The following is a 22,694-nucleotide window of genomic DNA, read 5'->3' on the forward strand; positions in this document are numbered from 1 at the left end:
TTGCAGGTCGTATTACTTATGTTTCGACTTTCGATGCGTCCCGATGTGTTTGTGTGACAGAATGACCTCCGTGACCTTGCCCTGCTCACCATGCAGTGTCGTATCTCTCTCCGTAAGCCCCGTGGTGACATTCGCACGCTGTCTGCCGCCTTTCCTGCCACTTATCAGCAGCTAATTGCCAATAATGTCAAAGAGACAACGTTGCATCTGAACATTTCATTCACTTATCCCGGTACTGACCCAGCGGCTTTGATGTAGCGCGTTCCCACGCTTCAGCCGGGGGGCTTTCCGAACTTTAAGAAGGAGGCAGTTTGAGTTGAAACAACAGAAATGGCTTCAGCGACATCATTTGGAATAAATTTACTTTAAACAGTAATCTCATAAAAGCATTATGTGATGTAGGATTTTCAACCTTAATTGAATTAAAGGCATCTAAACATTAGTGTTTGTGTCCAGATGTTTTAGGTCAAATTCTGCAAAAGGTTCCATTTCAAATCAGAGACAAATGTGGTTGTGGGTCAAAAAAAGACATATTTTTAAAAACTGCTCAGCAATAAACTAAGCATTATGTACAGGACTTAAAGTTTTATCATGATATTTTATAGTACTGATGTGATAATGATAAAAGTGAGGACAAAAACTATTTATCGCTTCTTTTTTTTTTTTACATCTAACCTTAGGAGATTGAATGGCACAACAATCACAGATCCACACCCATTCTGCTGCAGGGTGATGAGAGCATCATGCTGTGGGGTTTGCTTTCATTTAGATAGAATGTGAGCGGAATTATTTTTATTATATTGTGGGGAAAAAAATTGGAAGTGGGCAAATTTTTCCTCTTTAATATGGAGATGTGTTCCACAGAAAAAATGTGCAAATAAGTCTGTCACAAAAAGCAATTAATCTTTTAAGAATTTAAATGATCTTGATCATTTCCGATCAGATGATTAATATTTTTACAGAGTTGTAAAGTTGTAAATGTTTTTCATTTCCGTTTTATTTGGTTGTAATGTTTTATTTTGGTTAAAGTTAAATATATCTTCCAGTTTCAGTTTTAAGTGTTCGACCCTTTTCCTTCTGTATATTTAATCAATTTCCTAATAAGTAGGTGAATAAAAAAATGAGGGTACAATGGCTGCTGGATTTACTTTTACTGATTTTGTTCTATTGTTTTCGTGTTGTGTTGAGGATAGGAGGGGGAGACAGGACTTCAGAGACACCACAGCGGTATCTGACACCTGATAAGAAGACTGAGTTTAGCATGAGCAGCGGCAGGCGAGGAGCCAAAGATACTCACATTCACGATGATTGCTGCTAGAGCTGGAGGTGAGAAGCTTCTGTGGAAAGAAGAGGACTGTTGTCTTCACATTACGCTTATCAGACATTTCCTGTCTGTGTGAGAGAGTGATTCTCAGAAAAATTCACGCTAAATCCCCCTCAGAGAAGATATTCTCCTCTCAATGTGTAAATAGGTGATTAAAACACTATTTAGTGTTTTAAAAGACCATCGATGAATGCTCATCAGATCCTGACGGTTTTCATAGTGTTACTCCTTCGTTCGGTGGCTGTTTTGACCCGTGATTATTGATTTTCTCCACAGAGAGAGTCGGTGCAGAGATGAGCTGAGCTGCTGCAGCAGAGAGGGTCAGTAAGTTTACCACCAAGGGAGGGAGGAAGAGATTTCCACTGCACACGCTCTGGAGAAAAGCAAGACAAAGATGGAAGATCTTCATCTCAAGAAGAAGAGATTTATTAAGAAACAAAGACCTGCAGGGTAAGTTTGAAATATTATAATATGTCTGCTATAAATGTAATGGATTATCAAGTAAAATGTCTCATTTAGGAAGCGATATCACATATTTTCTGGCTCTTTTTTCAGATATTATGCAGAAATGTAACAATAATTTCTTTTTTGGGATCTCGGATAGGACCAACTTTTCAGCCTTGATGCTATTTTTGGTTCAGATAACCCTAAATACCCCTCACTCACTCTGAAACACGGTGGTGGCAGTATCATGGAATGGGTACACTGGCTAACATTGAGTGGAAAGTGGGCAAAGTTAAATTCAGGGAAGAAAATATGTTAAAAGCTGCTGAAGATGCACAAATACAATTTAGTAGTTTAGATTAAAGCATTTTCATGTGTTAGGATGGCCTAGTCAAAGTCTTGCGTTTGACTTTATTTTAATTATGCACAACTTTGTGTTGGTTTATCACACAAAATGCATAAACATCATTCACATTTGTGATTGTGACACGATTAAATGTTTTAAAAAAAGGTTCAAGTGGGTGTGAATAGTTTTGAAATAGTTTTTTCTCTGCAGATTTTCTCTCATTTCCAATTAGAGGGGGAAAAAAAATCATTTTTCTGTGTATGAAGTGACTTGGCAGTAAACCTGATTCTGGCTGTGATTTATGTAAGTATGTGGGCAGAACAACAATAATTTCGCCCTTCATGAGTGGAAGATTTATTTCTGTGCGGCTGCGTTTGACTGCACTTGTTATGTTCGGTGAGGACGGCAACAGCAAACTAACAGAACATTTAAATATTTTTAAACAGCTATTCAGGTTGAGAGCCTCATCTCATCTGTTGCTTTTGATCTTTTTGTCCAAACTCTGAAGTATTAGAGGAAAATGTCTCAATTGCTGCTCTTATAGGTTAAAGCTCCTTCTGCAATGAGAAGCAACAGTTAAAACACTTATAAAAACAGGTTTTATTTATAGACTATATTAATGTTCTTTCAGGAAAACTAAGTGTGGTTAGGATGACGCCTGGGAGCAACAAAATGTTGCTGATGTACATATAACATCTCAACCTCAACTCTTTATGTTCTTCCTAATGTAAAAGGTCGCGTTGTTTTGTAAACGTGAGGCCATGATGAAACCATGAACTACGACGTTTTGAGTTATTTACAGATTCTGGAAGTATGGATCCTAAGCTTCACAATAACAGGAAACATGGAAATCAAACAAGTTCTTTACTGCAAGTGTTGTGGCACTGATAACATTTTCAGGCTATTTGTAATTTAAAAGCATAATACAAGAAAAATAGACTTGATTTGCGTTGGCAAAAACACACATTTTCTTTCAGCCATAAATAATTTTACTTGAGGTGTTAAGATGCAGTTAGTCAGCGTGGGGCGCAGCGCTGCTCACCGCCTCGTCACCACACAGCCAAATTCGGCCCATTGTAGCTTTTTATGTGGCCCTCTAGATTCTTGACTAAACACTAAATGAGATTAAATGTTACGTTATCAATCAAATCAGTAGAGTTTTTATCAGTTTACTGCCAAATTATATCAATCAGTCCCTCCAGTATATTGAGAATTGTCACAAATTTCCATCAACAAATTCCCACACTTTTTTTAATACATAGTTGGGATTTTATTGCAGATTTTTCTGAAGAATTTTCAAAATCTTTCCTACTTGTACTAAGCCTGAGTTTTAATTGATGTCAGATTATAGTCCATGATCTACATAGGGAGTAATTAAAAGTCACATTTACTGTCATAGATAAGCTCAAATATTTCCAAATTAGAACCACAAACACTTTGATTTTTATTGCAAAAAATCACAAAAAGAATCATGAAATCCTGGAGGGTCTGAAAAGATGTTCAATAATATTATTTAGTTTTAATAATTCATTGATATTTTAACAGTTTGTGAACAGGGTTTATCAATACATTCTGGCACAACTGACCCTTTAAGAGCATTGATGATCTGGATTTGGCCCAAAACGAAAATGAGTTTGACACCGCTGCCATGCTATGAATATTATAAAGTTCAAAAACAAAAGGTTTGAAACTGCCCCTGAGAAACTTCTCTCCGGTATCTTCCACTTTTCTTTCTAGTGACCTGGTTTTAACCCAGTACTTTGGTAAGCTAGCTTGTAAACGGTTGTTTACACGCAGTACGTCACAGACCACTAGGAGATCACAGTTTGACAAAGACTGGTTAAGGAACGTACACTTTGATGTCAGCAGTAGTGAATTATTTTCTGATGACATTTCAGGGTTTCTGCAGAATTCTTTTAGCATTTTGCAATCTGCTGTCAGGGAAAACCTGCGCGGACGACTACAGGCATGTTAGCAGCTGCTCTGGATGTCATCCTCTTCTCGGCTACATACTTTTATATATGATGTAAGTTTTCTTGGATCTTTCTCCAAACCTCTTAAAAGACTCAGGAAGCTCTGGTGATCTCATGTTCACTTTCACTTCAAATGTCAGAAGATTTAAACAAGGAAAACCTTCAAAATATTGAGTAATAATGTTCTCATCATGTGCATTTTAAGGAGAAATTGTTGTTCTATATCAAAATCTTTCTGACACAAAACAAAGATAATTTTATATAAAGTAAATGCTACATTAGTCAACATACTAATAAAATGTTTATTCAGTTAAATATCTTGAAACTAAAGGGATTTGGTTAATTTAAAAAATGCTGATAGTTATGTTTACAGCTAGAAAGAGAAAATTAATTACAAAACTGAGAGAGATAACAGAAGGGAGTACGATTTTAAAAGTAAAACTGTGTGTACTACTTTAAAACAAATGTACATTTCGATGGTTGGAGTAAAATTAGGGAACATTTTGGATGAGTTGAAAAAATCTTTTATTATGAATCAATTCAAAACACTTTATAAGAAAACAATTATAACCAGGAGAATGATATATTACCTGCATCTTATATTGTTAATTTTATTTATACAGCCATTAACATTTATTTTGTAATTATAAAGAGCCAAGATATTTTCTTTTTGATCCATTTTTACCCATGTGTATTAAGTGTTGTAAGAAAATGTTTTTGTAAATTAATGATAAAATTTGATTGATTACATTTCTTAAATTCTAGTTGTTATTGTTGATCTTTTATTAAAGTTAAAGTTTTATCACACTATTTTGTGGTACTATTGTTATGACAGTAAAAGTGACAATAATAACTATATATTACTTATTTTTTAGATAATCGTGTGTCACAGCAGTTATAGCCCCCCAAAACAAATAATATTCTTGGAGAAACATTCCCATTTGTAAGGTGCTTTTTAGGACACCAGTCATGTAAAGAAGTTTGATTTGCTCCTGATCACTTTATTTTCAAATTTATTGGTATTTATTGAAGTGTTTATTTAAGAAAAATATTAAAACTATTTGACACAGTGGCGCAGTTGGTAGCACTGTTGCCTTGCAAGAAGGTCCTGGGTTTGATTCCCAGCCTGGGGTCTTTCTGCACAGTCTGCATGTTCTCTCTGTGCATGGTGGGTTCTCTCCAGGTACTCCGGCTTCCTCCCACAGTCCAAAGACATGACTCTTAGGTTAATTGGTCTCTCTAAATTCTCCCTAGGTGTGAGTGTGTGTGCACGGTTGTTTGGCCTGTTTGTCTCTGTGACAGACTGCCGACCCGGCCCGACCCCGCTAGGGACGGATTAAAACTATCAAATCAGACAATAAGACAAGTTCTGAGGGGTTTTAAACATCATTCATTGGAATTGGAATTGTGAAAATTATAAATAATTAAACTATTGAAAATCAAAATCAAACACAAAGCAGGACAAAAACGGGAAAAAAAATCACAACTTGAAGAAAGAAAAGAAGAAACAGAAGCGTCTGAGAAAGAACAGATGAATTTATGTGACTGGGTAAAGTAGAAGAAATAATAATGAAACAGTGGAATCGATAATCTGAACAGGTAGATAAACAACCCGAATATGAGAGCACTAAAATAAACATGAAAGCAAAATAAAGCTAAGAGAACCTGAGGACCATGACAGCTGCAGCTCTCAGAGGAAGAGGAGGAGGAGGATGAGGAGGAGGCTGCTGTGTCTCCATAACAGAGACGTGACGACAGAGAAGTCTGTCAACATGCAGATACAGACTGCAGCACATGTAACATGCAAGAAGACTCTTCTGAGATGTATTAATTTCCAACTACAGTCCCACAGTTAGTGCTGCCCTGTATTTCAGATGTGCGCATCTTTACTGCCCCCTACTGTCAGATAAAAGCCTATACAACTACCTTTTTTATTGGGAGTTTGGTTTCATTTAGCTTTAAAAGAAACACAGTGGGGAAATAAGTAAATCAATGAAAAGATACAATTAGATTTGTTTTTCTAAAAGTAAGTCATATAAAATGTTATAGAACGCTAGACAGAAAAAACCACACATGCATGGGGAGAAATTATAAACTCAATGAAAAGAAAAACAAACTTGTATCTTTGAAGCTACCAACTGTCCCACCATTCAACATATTTAACTTCTTTTATGTCATATAATCAAGACTTTTGATTTGACTATACATAGTCCAGATAAATTACAGAAGTTTCTCTTTAATGCTGGATAATGCGTACACACATACAGCTCTGGAATAAAATTAAGAGACCACTTAAAATGCTCAGTTTCTCTGATTTTACTTTTTATAGTTTATGCTTGAGTAAAATGAACATTGTTCTTTTATTCTATCAACTGCTGACAACATGTCTCTGAAATTCAAAGCAAACATTTTGTATTTATTTGCAGAAAATTAGAAATGGTCAAAATAAGGAAAAAGATTCAGTGCTTTCAGAGCTCAAATAATGCAAAAAAAGAAAAAGTTCATATTAATTTAGAAACAAAAATACTAATGTTTTACATCAGGAAGAGTTCAGGAATCGATGTTTGGTGGAAAAACCAGCAGGTTTTCAACGGGGCTCAGTGCAGTGGGCTCTTAGTTTTTTCCAGAGGTATATGATGAACCACGCTCGTCTGATTAAAAGTACTGTTTCTAAATAATAAAAATAATAATAAACAATTTTAAGCAGGTGTTAAACCTACTTTTTATAATCTTTCATTTCTGTTATAAAATTGTTTTTATTGGTCTAATTGCTGTGTTTTCATTAGTTTTATCAATACATTTACTTATTTGTAGTTTTTGCTTGCAGTAATGCAACAAATTATTTGTGCAATTTCTTTTACTTTGTCTAGTTTTATTCTAATGATTGCAGCAATAAAGATGATTAATACTAATAAAAATTACACTCTTACAATCGACAAGAATGACCTAAATTGAATTAATTTTCACTCCCAGGTAAAGTTGTGAATGCTGATCTTTTTCCCCGCTATGTAAAATTGTAGGGCACACCTCCTAGGAATAAAAGCTAAACTGAGACAAGCCATTAAACTACAGCACTGCTCTTTAGTCTCTGTTAATGTGACTACAGGGCAGCTTAATCATTACTGCTACCCCCATGCAACAGCACAACAAAGTGGCTAATTAATGGAGCGTCCAACATTCCTGGCTTTTATTCCCGGGACACAAAGGAAGCCTTTCTTTTGTTGCTCAGCAATAAATCAGCAGCTGCAGAGAATCGGTCAGGCTTCAGTGTAACAGAGATGTTCCTGCATCACTTCTGCCTGACCTCAGAGTCAGAAATACATCTCAGGAATCGCCATGAAATCAAGCATGAAAGACGGTTAACTGTTAACCAGAAGCAGGGTTAACGAATTAGCAGGAGTTTTTCCCAAACCTGTTAGATTTATCTGTGGATTTTCCCTCTGGATACAAATCAATTTCAACTGGAAGAAGCATCTGAATTGTTTTAACTTTAATCCTGTTATCTCACCAGAAGCTTAATTTAATTAGCTTTGCATTAGATGGTGCACCTGCAGTTTAAGCCTCGCAGAGATTCAGCAGCTAATCTGTGATGCTGCAGGTTGATAGACGTGTTTTTATTTAAGCAAAATTAAAAAGTGGCAGAAAATTACTCCAGTAAGAGTAAAAAAGTATTTGGTAAAAAGTACTGAGTAACTGATCAAATTATCAATCATTTAATATTTAAAAAATGCATCACTAAATGGACCAAAATGTAAAGTTAAGTGGAAATTTTGGTATTTTAAAGACCAAAATGAAAAAAATTCATATAAATGACCAAAAAATAACAAAATAAGGCAAAATGATTTTTTTTCTTATGAAACTTTAACAGAAAGTGCAGATCTATGTCTGGTGAATTTTTGGTCAAAACGTGTTTGTTTTCCATTCAGTGGGTAGAAAATCCAGAAATTTTAGTTAAGTAAGAGCAGAAATACTTCATAACAAAATTACTCAAGTAAAAATAAAACGTTCAGTGTAGTAAACTTTTTTTTTTTTCAAAAAGGTTACTCAAATAAGTACATTTGAGTAAATGTAGCTAGTTACTACCAAGCTCTGCAGACAGGAGAATATTGCATTGATCACAGAAAATGTTTTTTATCTAAAATGTAAAGCAGGTAAATCAGAAATGTTTGTCATGACTGAAAATATTATGTTTATTTAAACATACAGAAAACATTTATTTCATGAAAATAACGTTGATAGCAGAAGTTTTTTTTAGGGCAAATCTGAAAATTGCTTGAAGTGTCCGGAAAAATACCAATCAGTTTTAGGGTTACCTTCTGCTTTAATTGTTTTAAATAAATGCTACTAAAATATTAGCTTTTTGGCAAAAAATAAAATACAATGAAAAAAAGGATGTAGAAATGCTTCTTTGGTCAAATGTTAAACACGGTGTAGGGCTTGTAATACTGTGGGATTTCCTTTTCTCTTCTCCTAGTGTGGTAGGACATAGATAATTTCAATATCTATCTTGGTTTTTTTTCTCTAAGATCAAAAATAGATCCATAAAGCTCAGTTTCAGTTCATGTGTAATAAATGTAGAATAACTGAGCTCACATTAATAAATTATTTCAGATTTAAAACCCCAGATTATAAAGTCCAGATAATTAAAAACATGGAAACAGTTTTAATTTAAAGCCAAAATGTTACCTGTGAATCTCATATCAGCTTTAGCGACAATAAGAATGAATAAATAAAACAATAAAAAGTTCCATAAGTTTTTGTTTTGGGCGTCTTCCTGCTGCCCCCTCAGCTGTGCCGCCCAGGGTGGAGAGCCATATCAGCTGTAAAAACTTCAAATTAACCTCCTTCTATTGTTATTTCATTCCTCAGATGTAAATTAGATTAAACATTTTTGGGTTGAGCTGAAGAGAAGAGTGAATAAGATATGGATCAATAATGATAAATACTTTAAATCATCACATGCAGTTTGAAAAACCATCAGACAGAATTTATTTTGTTAAAAAAATGTATTTTAAATTTCTCTCAGTGAACCAATAAAAGTTTTTAAGGCATCAAATTCTCAATTTTCTGCTCCAGTGTGACATCTAGTGGACACACAATGAAAACACTGGAATAGTTTCTATTGTAAAATTAATAATTTACTTGTAATGTAACAAATTACATTAAAAACACATTTTTAACAAATATTATGCTAATATGAACATTATTTTTTCTCTTTTTTGTTGTTTTCACCCTGAACGGTACAGATATTTATTCAGTGAATAATGTGTGGATAATAATCCAGGTTTCTGACTGTCACTGAATTAGATGAAAGCGACTGAGTTGCCATCACAGCTTTGTGGAGCGAGTGGATGAGAGAAGCAGATGTGTGGGAGACAAAAAGCATTAACCTCATTGTAAAATTATACTGTCAGGAACCCCATTAGTGTCTCTACAGTTCGCTGAACTCCTCCATTTGTAGCGTAGTGACTGAGTGAGGAGAAGAATGTCAACCTAACGTAGATATACAGCCTCTTTCTCCCAAATGGCTCGATTATTGAGCTTCTTTTATGTGAAACTGAACTAATAAAAGCGACCTGTCCAGGGTGAACCCCGCCTCTCGCCCAAAACGTTATCTGGAGATGGGCACCAGCAACCCTCCTCACTCCATTAGGAACAAGGGTGTTAGAAAATGGATGGATGGATGAACTAAAAACGCAGGATTTTTGCAGCAAGACAAAGAGAAACAAGCAAAAAAGCATAACTTTCAAAACAATAATCATGTCTGCTTACCAGGGGTGTCACTAGGTTTTGAGGACAAGGGGGCCTAGCCCCAAGGAGATGAACAGGGTGAGCAAATATGGTGGGTAAGAACAAAATGTATCAAACACAACAAAAACAGAAAACTTAACATCTTCCACTACAAAATGTGACTTTAAAGAGTTAATAAATACAATAAAATGACTTCCTAGCAATCGTTGCTAAGATAATTATAATTTTAGGTACTTTTGGAAGAGCAATTATAAAAAATGTCCTGCTTGCATCACCTTTTAGCCATATTTTACACCAATTCCCAGACTATTATAATACAAAGTAAAGGGAAATTCACATATTTATGATCATATTTGAGTTAAAATCAATACTTTATGTAATGATTTAGCTAAACTCATATTCTGGGCTGCATTAAATTGAATTTGTTGGGCGTTTTTTTTGTAAATAAAAAAAGAAAGACAATTACAGTTATTTGCTGAGGCCTCGGCCTCTTTAAACTAGGCATGGTGACACCCCTGCTGCTTGCAATCACTTATTTGCTGTTAGATATGCAGTTGCATAATAACTTAACACATATTTATTTTATTACTTCAAATAGCTGCAAAAAGAAATGTTTTGAAATTTTGTAACTTTAAGTATAACATAATTAAGTCAGCATGAGCATTAAATAAAATCTAATTTATCTATTTAGTTTTTAGGTTTTTGGGTGAAAATTTGAAATAATATTGTAAAAATGAGTTTAAGCCTATTAGGAGGATTTGACAGCCTGGATTACTCATTTCTGCTCAGATCTGTGGTAATAAAAAAGGTTTTTCCATACTGAGGTGTAAATTGGAAAACAGACACTAGGGGGCACTGTCGTTTAACTTTAAAAAAAACTGCAGCACATAAACTGATTCCGTCCAGATAATGTGAAGCTTTCTAAACCAGAAAAGCTGACAAGTCAATCAAAGTCAAGGAAAAAAATACATAAGAAAGAAAAATTATTGACAAGTTAGGAAAGTTTAAAAAATAAAAGTTCACAGGTATTACCTATTTTTATTTACAATATCTAAAAAAAGACATTTTTTTCATATTGGGAATTAAACATCAAGCTAACAAAAAGCAGACAAATTGAAACAAACTTTAATAAAATATGCATAGCATATGCTAAATAAGTAAGATTTGGCTAAATACATAAAGTCAGTTGCAAATTCTAAAACAGAAAATTTCAAAATTAGAAAAATGAAAGTATGAGCTCCGTGTCAGCACTAAGGTGAAATAGAATGACTGTTTTTCAAAACAAATGTTTAAAATGCAGATAAGGTGCGCTGGCGTGTTTTTATTTGGGTTTATATGACCAGATTTATAAATTCAGACTCCAAGCTGTGTTGCTGCTGAAGCAGGAGGCCTGGATCGGTTTTTCAGGTCCATTTGGTCCACATGCGGCTAATATTCGGACTCTAAATGCTTCTTTGTGTTCACCAGCTGGGTGCCTCCCGGCCATTTCACAGAGCCCAGGCACTGCATTATGTTTTATTTATTTATTTTTTTAATAGTGTCTTTGTTAAAAGCTTCACCGGTTGCTGTGAGAAACATCAGTGATGCAATTAGTGAGAAAGTGAGGGACAATGGGCCAGAGAAAATTGCTGAAAACAGAAAGGAACATCAGAATTTTGACAATTTAGGAAGGTCTGCAAATTATATTTACTATTTCTGGAATCAAATTAACAATTCTTTCTGCAATAATAGTTAGGATTTAAAGAAATACTACATTACTTACATTCGTACTCTGACCATATGTAGTATTGATGCAAACTTTTGACTTTGCTCAGCATCAAACTGCTGGCATGAACTCTGATTTGGTTAGAAAAATTTAAAAAAGAAAAAATGAACTTGTGCATGAAGATAAGAACATTAAATTTGATCATAATTAAAAACTAAATTATATTAATTTAGCTTTGATGCCCTCAAGTGGACAAAATTATAACTACATAATGATTTTTGCAACTGATTTTGTTAAGGCTACTACTCCTGTTGCTTCTACTACTACTACTACTACTACTACTACTACTACTACTACTACTACTATTACTACTACTATTACTAATAATAATAGAATCAATGAATAGTGATGTAATTTTTTTACAGGGGAAGTAATCCAAACCAACCTGGACCTATGAAAAACTTAATTTCCCTCCTTGTTACATCATGGAAATAACTTTGTTTTTCACATTGTATGGGACGTTTAGTTCAGTTTTACTAGTCACAACCAGGCCCAATTTTTATACAAAAACAATAAGGTGGTTAAAAAAATCTCCACTGGTGAGCAGAAAAAAAATATAAAGGCTTTGTTTAACATTTTACCCAAAAGTGGGACCTTTCTGAAAATGGAGCCATTTCAAAAACCTTGGGATTATTGAGTCACACTGCGCTGTTACCTAGCAACCCATATGTAGATCCAGCACCATTGGTCAGCTGTACAATTGCTGCTGGAAAAGAATGGTGTTTTGTTGTTGAATTCTTGTTGGTTGTGCAGGAGGCTCCACTTCTGCTTATCAAAGATGAACCGTTGTATAATTGCACATCTCTTTGCAGTCGTTTTCATGTGTGAACGTCGAGTTTGGCCTACAGCAGCTTATTTGGATCTAAAGTGACAAGACAACCAAAAATAGTTCAAAATAATCAGAACTGAGCAGATTAAAATGTAATTTTGTTAAAAAAGAATGTAATGAACATGTTCATTGCAAAAACTATTTTATTTTTATAAATAACAAACTCAACTCATAATATTTTAATGAAATAAGTGGATTTCTGCAGACAATTGCAGAGTTTAAACAAAATAAGGATCTTGAAGGTTTGCCAAAAACCATATCCTACATTGTTCAGATTGGTCATCTTTTTCCAGATTTGTTTTTGTGTCTTTTCAGCAATAATACCAGAATTTTGTTCAATTTTGTTTCATATTTACTAAGTTTATTAAATAACCATGCCCAAACCTGAATTTTAGTAAAAGCCACTGGATGTTTTTAGTATATATTATTAATAAATTGCATTAAATTGAAAGCAAAAACCTGGATGATTACTTTGTGTTGCACCTTACATTTTCCATTTTAAGGTTTTAATTGTATCTTGGTTTTTTCTTTAATAGCCGGCTATCAGTGAAAACTTAAATTTTAGATAATTCTCGAATAGTAATGAAGGGCAGCTCAAAATTGTTCTGGGGGCCACAAATGGCTCCTGGGCCATAATTTGGACACCCCTGCCTTTAAGGAAGCTGGTCATGCTTGAAAAGATTTGGCACAACTAATTAGTTTGCTTAAATGCTTGTTGGCTTGCACAACTTTTCACGGATGGATGAATGAACTTAAGTGTTACGATCTGCGTTGCACATCCATTTTACAGTCTGAGGGGAACTCTGCTGTATTTCCCAAAGTTCACTTTAAGTTTTGTTGCTTTTTGCAGAGCAATATACTGTGGAACTTCCCCTCTTCTGCCTGCAAAACAACCCTGTTTTCCACAAGTTCAACTTGAGGAAAAGCATCAAAGCTTTGGATCCGTTTTATGCCGCGTAAATTTGTGGCTGTATGAAAATGCTGTTAACTGGTCACACTGCCCTTCTAATGCTTTCTAAGCCTAATTTTCAGTTATAGCTGCTGCTTTTTCGTTTTGGCACCGGAAGGTAATTAGGTAAGAATTGTAAAATTTAGGGTTGGCATTTAAATAATTTGATGAAAAGCAAGCCTCTGAGCCTTTATAGCCCTCGAATTCTGCCAGGAGTCTAAAACTGTCACTCCATACAGTGCAAAGTACACCATAGTAAACTTTGTGACATCTGAGCACGGTCAGAATCAAATAAAACATTCAACATCCAGCATAATGTATTTTAATCTCCGCGTTTGAAGCCGCATCTGCCTCTTGGAGAGTCCAAAAACAGTGCGACTGCGGGCCAGCAAGCTTTTAATCTGTCGAGAGGCAACAGGTCATGGAACAGAGAAACATCACATTAAATTACCTCTCGCCTCACAGTCATCTGGAGCGGCAGAGAAGGACGCCTGGTTTGTTTGCAAACTGAAACTAGAGTAAAGCCATTAAATAGCTTTTAAACTTTGCTCAGACTCAGCATGAAAATAATTGCTTTATTTTCATGCATTTTCGCAGCAGATACATATTAGATTCAGCTGAATTAAATCAGATAATCTACTGCAGAGACGCATGGAGGATGTGGACAACCTGCAGAAAATAGGAGACAGGAAACGCGATTCCACAAATAAAGGTGAAGGCTGTACGGCTGCTTCCTTTCTCTCTCTCTGTGTGTGTGTTTTTTTTTTTATTTTTATCCCTGGATGGTTTTAATTGCTTTTCGGAAGAACAGCATTACTCCCACATCACAAATTGTACCATAAGAGAATGCGAGGCACGGAGCTCTCCAGCAATAAATAAGCCTCTTCAGCTTGTTACAGGAAACTGGCAGCAGCAAAAAAAAAAAAAAAAAGAAAGTCTGACACACGGACAAAAACTTTCCTCTCTGCTGTGTTTTGTCAGTCTCACACTGACACACACACGCCCGCACACACACACGCCATCTTCAACCGTTCCTGTCAGACTAAACGCTCTCAATCTTTCATCTGTTATTACCAATAACTTGTCATTTTCTTCTTTTGAACCAAGCCCTCTCTGGTCCCTTTGCAGCCGTTTCTGTCAAGTCTTGATTTTAAAAATGCCGCATAAGAACCAGTGATAAAAAAAGAAGGTATTTGTTTTCAGCAAAATTGCAAACATTCAGAACATTAAAACTAAGCAGAGCATTTTTTTTGTCTAATGTATTTAGATGAATGAATAAAAATAAAACCCCACTGGCCTTGCGTGTATTTTTCTTCTTCTACTCCTATTGTTTCCAGATCTGATTGAGGTGGCTCAACGGACACATATAAATTTACTGCTTCATACCTACATTTTTTCCATCAAGGCCAATTTAATCTGGTTTTATGTCCTTATTAGGGGCCTAACAAACAAATAAAATTAAGCAGGCAGTAAACATCAAGACGATTTGAACGTCTAGGTCTAGTTTCACTAATGACCTTAAACGAGTTTTTCAATCAAGGCCATCTGTTCCAGGTGAAAGATAAGCTTTTCTCACCAGATTAATTAAATGCAAGGCTTACATTTTTACTGTTCTTACCTAATTATTTTTTAGTGCCAAAACAAAAGAGCAGCAACTATAACTGAAAATAAAAATAAAGCTTTAGAAAGTTTTAGACGGGGCAGCGTGACCGGTTTAAAATATTTCCATACAGCTGCAAATTTATACGGCGTAAAACGGATCCAAAGCTTTGATGCTTTTCCTCAAGCTGGTGGAAAAACATCACTGTTGTGTTGCTTTGCAGCAGAAAACATGGAGGGCTGTACAGTCGTTTAAAAGCAACAAGAATAAGGGATTTTTCTAAATCAGAGATTTTATTTTTACGCCGTTTTCCCCAAAACAATTGTATCAATTAATAATAAAGCAAAGTAGAAACAAATAACTTAGCAACACCTCTGACCCAAAGAGCCAGTAAACCTCTTCTGCACTTTTACAGTCATATTCAGTGAATTAGAATCTATTTTTCGATATTTGTCGGAATAAAAACACTTTTTGAAAATTGACATTTAACTTTTTTACTAACAGTAGGGGTAAAAAGATCATAAGTAACAGAAATAAACGCGTTCAAATATGGATTTGTGTGTAATTAATCTATGGATGCCTGGCATGTTATGGTCTTTCCTCTCCACTGACACCATATGTATTCACATTATGAGACATTATTGAAGTTTACTTTTTTTTTTTTTACCCCTGCAGGGGGTCTTTTGTGGCTCTAGTGTCCCGTATATGATAGTAGGCTGACAGGAAAGGGGGAAGGAGAGGGGGGAAGACATGCGGCAAATGTCGTCGGGTCCGGGAGTCGAACCCGCGACGGCCGCGTCGAGGACTCAAGACCTCCAAATACGGGTCGTGCTAACCGCTACGCCACCACGGCACGCCACGAAGTTTACTTTTTAGCCAAAATATGTGGGGCAGGGTTAATTTTATTTGGGAAGTCTTCCCATTGTAGGGACGTTTTTCTTTTTGGAACGTCTTCCTGTTAAAGAGGAGTTTTTTATTCTTTTTTTTTGGAAAATCTCCATGTGAAAAGGAAGTTTTTCCTTTCCACTGTCACCACATGCATCTTCAGCATGTCTATGGTGATGGATAATAGTTCTGAGCTCATGTTTGAGAATTTGTTAACACCACATGGACATGGACTTAGAAGACTTGGAATCCGATCAAGCAAACGATTACAACGAAGGGGTCGATGCATTCTACTCATAACGCTCCATGCAGGGAAAACACGGTACGCCATTTGAAAGCTTGGGTTTATTATCTCAGGTACAGCAACCAGAACAGATTTAGTAGTCGTAGGAAAAAAATGATATTCTACATAAAAGGTAGAAGTTCTGATCTTAAATACGGCAACCGGAAGAGATCTTGGAGATGCAGGAAAAACATGGTAGGCGATATGAAAGGTAGGATCTCTGATCTTAGATACGACCATTCACCCTTCATCAACCCCCTACACCAGAGCGCCACCTTCAGGCCTCTCTCCAGATCAGTTAAACTGCTTCTGGTTTTATTTTTCCCCTCCATGGGCTGCCACCTTATCGTGGTGGAGGGGCTTGAGAGTCTCAGAGATCCTAGGAGCCACCAGAGACTTCATGCCTCTGGTTGGGTCGGGCCGCCAGGGCAAACGGCTCCTAGGTGTGGGATCGGACCAAGAGCAGACGAGAAAGACAGAGTTCCTGGCTGGAACTAGAAATGTAGACTGACGTCAGGTTTCCCCCCGTGTTTTATCAGCCTGGCGGGCCACCAGGCTTTATTTGCCCCCCACCAGGTATCTGGGTTGTTTATTTTAAATGGAAATTTTTCAGTAAAGATGGATGAAGCTAGAGGTTTATAGTTGAGGCATTGAACTAGCTGTGAGGGTTATGAACCAGTTGTCCCATTCCTTCAGCTGCCTGCTGGCTTCACAATCTGTTATTTCTGAATCATGATGCCTGATCGTGCTCCTCTGACTTTTTACTTTACACTTTTAAACCCAAACCCACAGCGGGCCGCTGATGGATGACCTTAGTGACCTTACCACTGGGCTCAGCAGGTTTTCTGGAGGAAACCCTGGAAGTGTTCCTGGGTGACCCATCTTGATGCAGTTCTCCATTTTGACTTGAAACTCTCAGCAATCTTGAATGAGGAAGTATGTTTGAGACAAACAATTCTTTCATGAATTGCTTGTCTGTGAGGAGAAACTTCTCTCGGCACAGGACTTGTATTTCTTGTAAAGAAGTGATGCTGATTATTCTGAGATGTTTCCTCTTGACCGTGTCCTTGGACCAAAAGAAAGTCGATCTGCTCTCGATCAGGTGGTCGAGTGGTTTAACTCGACCACCTGAAATAGAATCATATTCAAATGCCTCAGCATAATATTTATGCATCTATTTTTGTGCTGTCGTCCGTCTGTCCTCTGGACTTGTCCTTGTTTGACCCAGAAGTCACTGGTAACAGAGTTTTTCAGCAAAATGCATGGCAACTTAGGGAAGAAAACCTATTTCAATGGGTTGACAACAATATATTAATTTATTTTCATATGCATAATTTCCTTTTGCAAATACATAAACACAAAGTTTTAAACTTTTACAGCCAATTGAAACAACTTAAAGTGTGATTCAAACAGAGATGCGCTTTTATTTTGAAACATACCTGTGAAATCTCCCGTTTTGGCCAGGAAACTACCGTATTTTACCGCTCTGTCTCGTCATGCTCCCATGTTAGCATTTTCCCGTACGTTTCCCGTATTACAGTAGTTATGTTGCAATCCAACATTTCCAACGATTCTGTATTTCTCTTGAAAGAAAACATCTGAAGACATTTTAAAGGCTGCAGAGAATCCACAAATCATCGTCACATGTGTCAAACTCAAGGTCTGTGGGCCAAATCCGGCCCGCCGTAGCTTTTTATGTGGCCCTCTAGATTCTAGACTAAGCACTAAGTGAGCTTTAATATTATATTATTGATCAAATCAATGCAGTTTGTATCTGTTTACAGCCAGATTATATCAATCAGTTCCTCCAGTTTCTTGATAATTATTGTGAAAATTCACAAAAAATAAACAATTTTTTCTCAAAAATTGTCAAAAACTTTCTTACTTGTATTAATCAGCTGCCTCAGCTATAATTGATGTCAGATTATAGTCCATGTTCTATACAGCGAGTAATAAAAAGCCACATTTACCGTCATAAATAAGCTCAAATATTGCAAATATTTCCAAATTAGAACCACAAACACTTTGATTTTTTTTTTTACCCCTCCAGGGGGTCTTTTTGTGGGCTCTAGTGTCCCTTTTACGAAAGTATGCTGACAGGAATGGGGAAGGAGAGGAGGGAAGACATGCGGCAAATGTCGCCGGGTCCGGGAGTCGAACCCGCGACGGCCGCGTCGAGGATTCAAGGCCTCCAAATATGGGTCGCGCTAACCCCTACGCCACCACGGCACGCCCAACACTTTGATTTTTATTAGAAAAATCACAAAGAGAATCACAAAATCCTGGAGGGACTGAAAAGATGTTCAATAATAATATTTAATTTTAAGGATTCATTGATATTTGAACAGTTTGTGAACAGGTTTTATCAATATGTTCTGGCCCTTTAAGAGCATTGATGATCTGGATTTGGCCCAAAACAAAAATGAGTCCAACACCCCTGATCAACTTTGTTCTTTAAAGTTCATTGACTAATTCTTTGAAATAGTAATAAAACATTCTCATCTGTGTGCTTTTCTTTCAATGCTCTAAAAATGTTTCGATGACATCTCTCTATAGCATCTGAGCCGTTAAAAATTGTTTTTTTTCAACATATGTTTTAAACTTTTAATGGCACAGCAGACGAGGAGCGTCTGAGAAATATTTGGAGGAAATGTGGATTTGATTTATTCTTTGTCATCAGGAGTTGCACTCTGGGCTGTGAAATAAATCTATTCAAATGAAGGACAAAGATGGTACGCAGGCCAAGAGTTCTCACTCTGATGTTTTTGTCTGCTGTTGTGTACCTGTCTGCTCATGCTACATAAATATTCGGTGGCTGTGAAGTACCTTTACTCCCAGGTGCATCTTGTATTTTTTCCTCTGCTCTTTTCCATTTCTTTCCCTTTGCAGAATAAGGCAGCAGACTGAAGCAACCTGATTGCTGCCATTCTGCTTCTCAGAATCTCCTTTTCTGGTTTCTGAACCGATTTATGCTGACATTCTGCTTGTGCAGAAGCTTTACCCCAAATCAGTGACCCTTACTTCACTTCTTACTGATACTTTTGTGACTTTATTCTCAGAATCCTGAAATTAAAGTAATAAATCTTTTTTTCTTCTTCAGTGTCCCTAATCCTCTTCCGTACAAATGAAAGCCAAAAGATGTTTGCAGAAGGGTTTCTAAATCCTGATAATTTCTGGTTTAAAGAAAATTAGACGTATTTACGTTGAAACAAATATCCATTTATCTGAGATCTTGACACAAGGTTGATGGATAAAGGAGGGAGACCAGGGAAACTCCAGTTAAATTTTTTTTCCTAGACAATATGTCAGGAACTCCCACAGGTGAGTAAGTCCAAGATGAGGCATGAGAACAGGTTAATTTGTAGAAAATTACAGATAATCAAGCAATTTAATAAAGGAAGGATCTCATGAGGATCTGTTTGGTTTTTTTACATGAACTGAACCTTGGAGATTTTTTAGCTGTTGCTCATCTGGTAAGGTTGCTATGCTTTTCATCAATCGCAAAATTTTTACTTCTGGGAAATTCAGGTATTTCTCAGGAAATGCCTGAATTCCCTCATCAGCCTTCAGTCATTCAACTCTGCAGACGTCTGCTAACTAGACACTCATTTGATTTGGCAGATTTACACGTTTTTCTTTTTCAGATTTACATTCAGCAAGAGAAAAATGTTTTTTGTGGAATATTTCAACCCTTTGAACCATTTCCATATTTTACATTTTACATCTTAACTTGATTTGCTCATCTAGAGACTCGAAGGCTCACTTCGAAGCAAAAGAGCTACGGCTCAATCAGGTACCATAAAGATCATCTGTGGAGGTTATGTTTTACAGATTCTAAATTAGATTTAGGTCTGGAATTTGACTGGATTTAAATCATCCTATAGTGGCTCAGTTGGAAAATTAACCTCTGGCTAAAATCTTGAGTTTGTTGCAGTCGTGCAGAAAAATCATCTTCCAATTAATTCTGACCCAGCTATGTTTGATCAGCTGCAGTCCAAAATCTAAAATACTTGTAAAAATGTAAAAAGTCCTGCACTTCACAACTGTGCATCACTTTAGATTAAATTTGCGATTGCAACATGACAAAATGCAGAAAATGTCAAATTCTTACTATTTTTCCAAGACAGCTTACAGTAGGGGTGACCAAAAGGCAGACCGGGGGCCATTTGTGGCCCTCTGACGGATTCTGGGCGACCCTTGACCTCAAATCTAGCCTATAAGAATAACTGGTTGATGCAGACACATTTTCATCTTTTGAACCATTTTTTCCACAGATAAATAATATCTTCTCCTTCTTGGTGACTGTATGATGTAAAGCACTTTGAACTGCTGAAATCTGCTATACAAATAAACTTGAGTTGAATTAAAAATATATTAGGTGCATTCCAATTTATCAAAGTTTTTGCATTTATCTTAATTTTGTACCTGCAGAGTACCTAAAAAATTGTTCTTAAAAGTAGCATTACTTCAACATATTTTTACTTAAGTAAAAGTAAAAAGTAGCCATCCAAGAAATCACTCAAGAGTAAAAAAAGTATTTGGTTAATAGTTTACTCAAGTAGTGAGTAACTGATCAACTTATCAATCATTTTATATTAAAAAATTAAGTCATCAGACAGACCAAATTATAAAGTTATGTGGAAATTTTGGTATTTTAAGGACCAAAATGATAATAATTCATATAAGTCACAAAAAAATACCAAAATCAGGCAAAATAAATTTTTTCCAAATCAGTTTCTTTGAATAAAAAAAACTTATGAAACTTTAACAAAAACTGCAGGTGTGTGTCTGTGTCTGGTAGATTTCTGGCTAAAACATGTTTGTTTTTCATTCAGTGGGTAGAAAATCCAGAAATTTTTCTCACGTAAGAGTAGAAATACTTCATAATAAAAATACTCAAGTAAAAGGTAGTCGTAGAAGAAATTACTCAAGAGTAAAAAAGTATTTGGTAAAAAGTTTACTCACGTACTGAGTAACTGATCAACTTATCAAACATTTAATATTTAAAAATTATATTATCAGACAGATCAAAATATAAAGTTAAGTGGAAATTTGGGTATTTTAAGGACAAAAATGACAATAATTCATAAGTAGCAAATACTTTTTTTTTTCCACCAAATTTGTTTCTTTCGGTAAAACATTTATGAAACTTTAACAAAAACTGCAGGTGTGTGTTTGAATTTTTGGTTAACAAGTTTGTTTTTCATTCAGTGGGTAGAAAATCCAGAAATTTTACTCAAGTAATAGTAGAAATATTTCACAATAAAATCACTCAAGTAAAAATAAAAAATCCTAAAAGTACATTAAAAAAGTTACTCAAGTAAATGAGTAAATGTAACTAGTTACTGCCCAGCTCTGTGGATATGCCTGTTTACTCTCCATCAGTGCGAAGCGTTGGCTACCCAAAATGCAAAGCGGTGCCCTCAGTGTCACCTCCAGAGCCAGGTTGCCACAATAAGAGCAACAACTTCCCACTCTCACTTCTACAAAGCTGCCAGCACGTGATGCCTGGCCCGTCCCGTAACCAAGAGGTCAGCATGAGCCTCTGACCTTGACCCCAGCAGCCTGGAGGCCGAGCACTTTTGATTTCCTGTTTTGGTTCTCAGCTCTCTGGAAGATTATTGACGCGCGGCGTTGGGAGATTTCAACAGTCCAGCTCTCAAAGTTCCTACGTGTTTCTTTTTTTGGGAGAATTGATCCTGTATCGGCCCAAGTTTTGAAGTCAGGCAGAAATTTTAGGTGTTTACGTTACAATGTAAGCATAAACGGATGTCAGGGGTCAGCTGTGAACTGGAGGTCAGCTCTTTGGGGTTATGCACTCTGAAGGCAACATAACCTTCTGTGTTCCTCTTACTGATAAATCCATCTCTCCCCGGGCACAAAGGACTTCTTCTTTCTGTGTGCCAGCTGTTTCCGCCCCAAATAACACATTTAAAAAATATATATTCCAAACACAAAACTGTAAACTTACACAAGTCATTGCTTGCTTGGACAGAAATTTAAATATCTTTTCCATTTAATTACATTTTTGGGAAAATATGTATATATATCCATTTAGATTTTTATTGTTTATGTGGCTTTTATTTATCAGTTGACACAAAATAAAAACAAAACAAAAAGATGCACAAGTCAGATCTGCTAAGTTTAGCTTCTGAAACAAATACATTTATCCTTTTCAACACAAAAACTTTAGCTTGTTCTTTAAATTGATTCAGATTACCTAAAATAAAGAATATGTTTATTACCAAGACTTACAGCTTTTTTCTTTCTTTCTTTTTTTATTTTTATTTTTTATTTATTTATTTTTTGCAGCTGCTTCAGAGACTTAGAAATAAAACAAAACTACAGTACAATGGCCTTCAGGGTTTTTTTTATTTAAGGAAACAGTAATAGATTTGGAGGTAAAAACTTTAAGATATTTTTAGTCATAAATGTACTTAAAGTAGGTTTAATTGGAAAGTGGAATAACAAGGAGGTTTGATTTTTGTGACTTTCCCCCCCCTTTTTTTTCTCTTTACAAATGAAGATCTGAAAAGTGCGGCATG

This window comes from Xiphophorus hellerii, chromosome 15 (assembly GCF_003331165.1).
Source record: "Xiphophorus hellerii strain 12219 chromosome 15, Xiphophorus_hellerii-4.1, whole genome shotgun sequence".
NCBI lineage: Eukaryota > Metazoa > Chordata > Actinopteri > Cyprinodontiformes > Poeciliidae > Xiphophorus > Xiphophorus hellerii.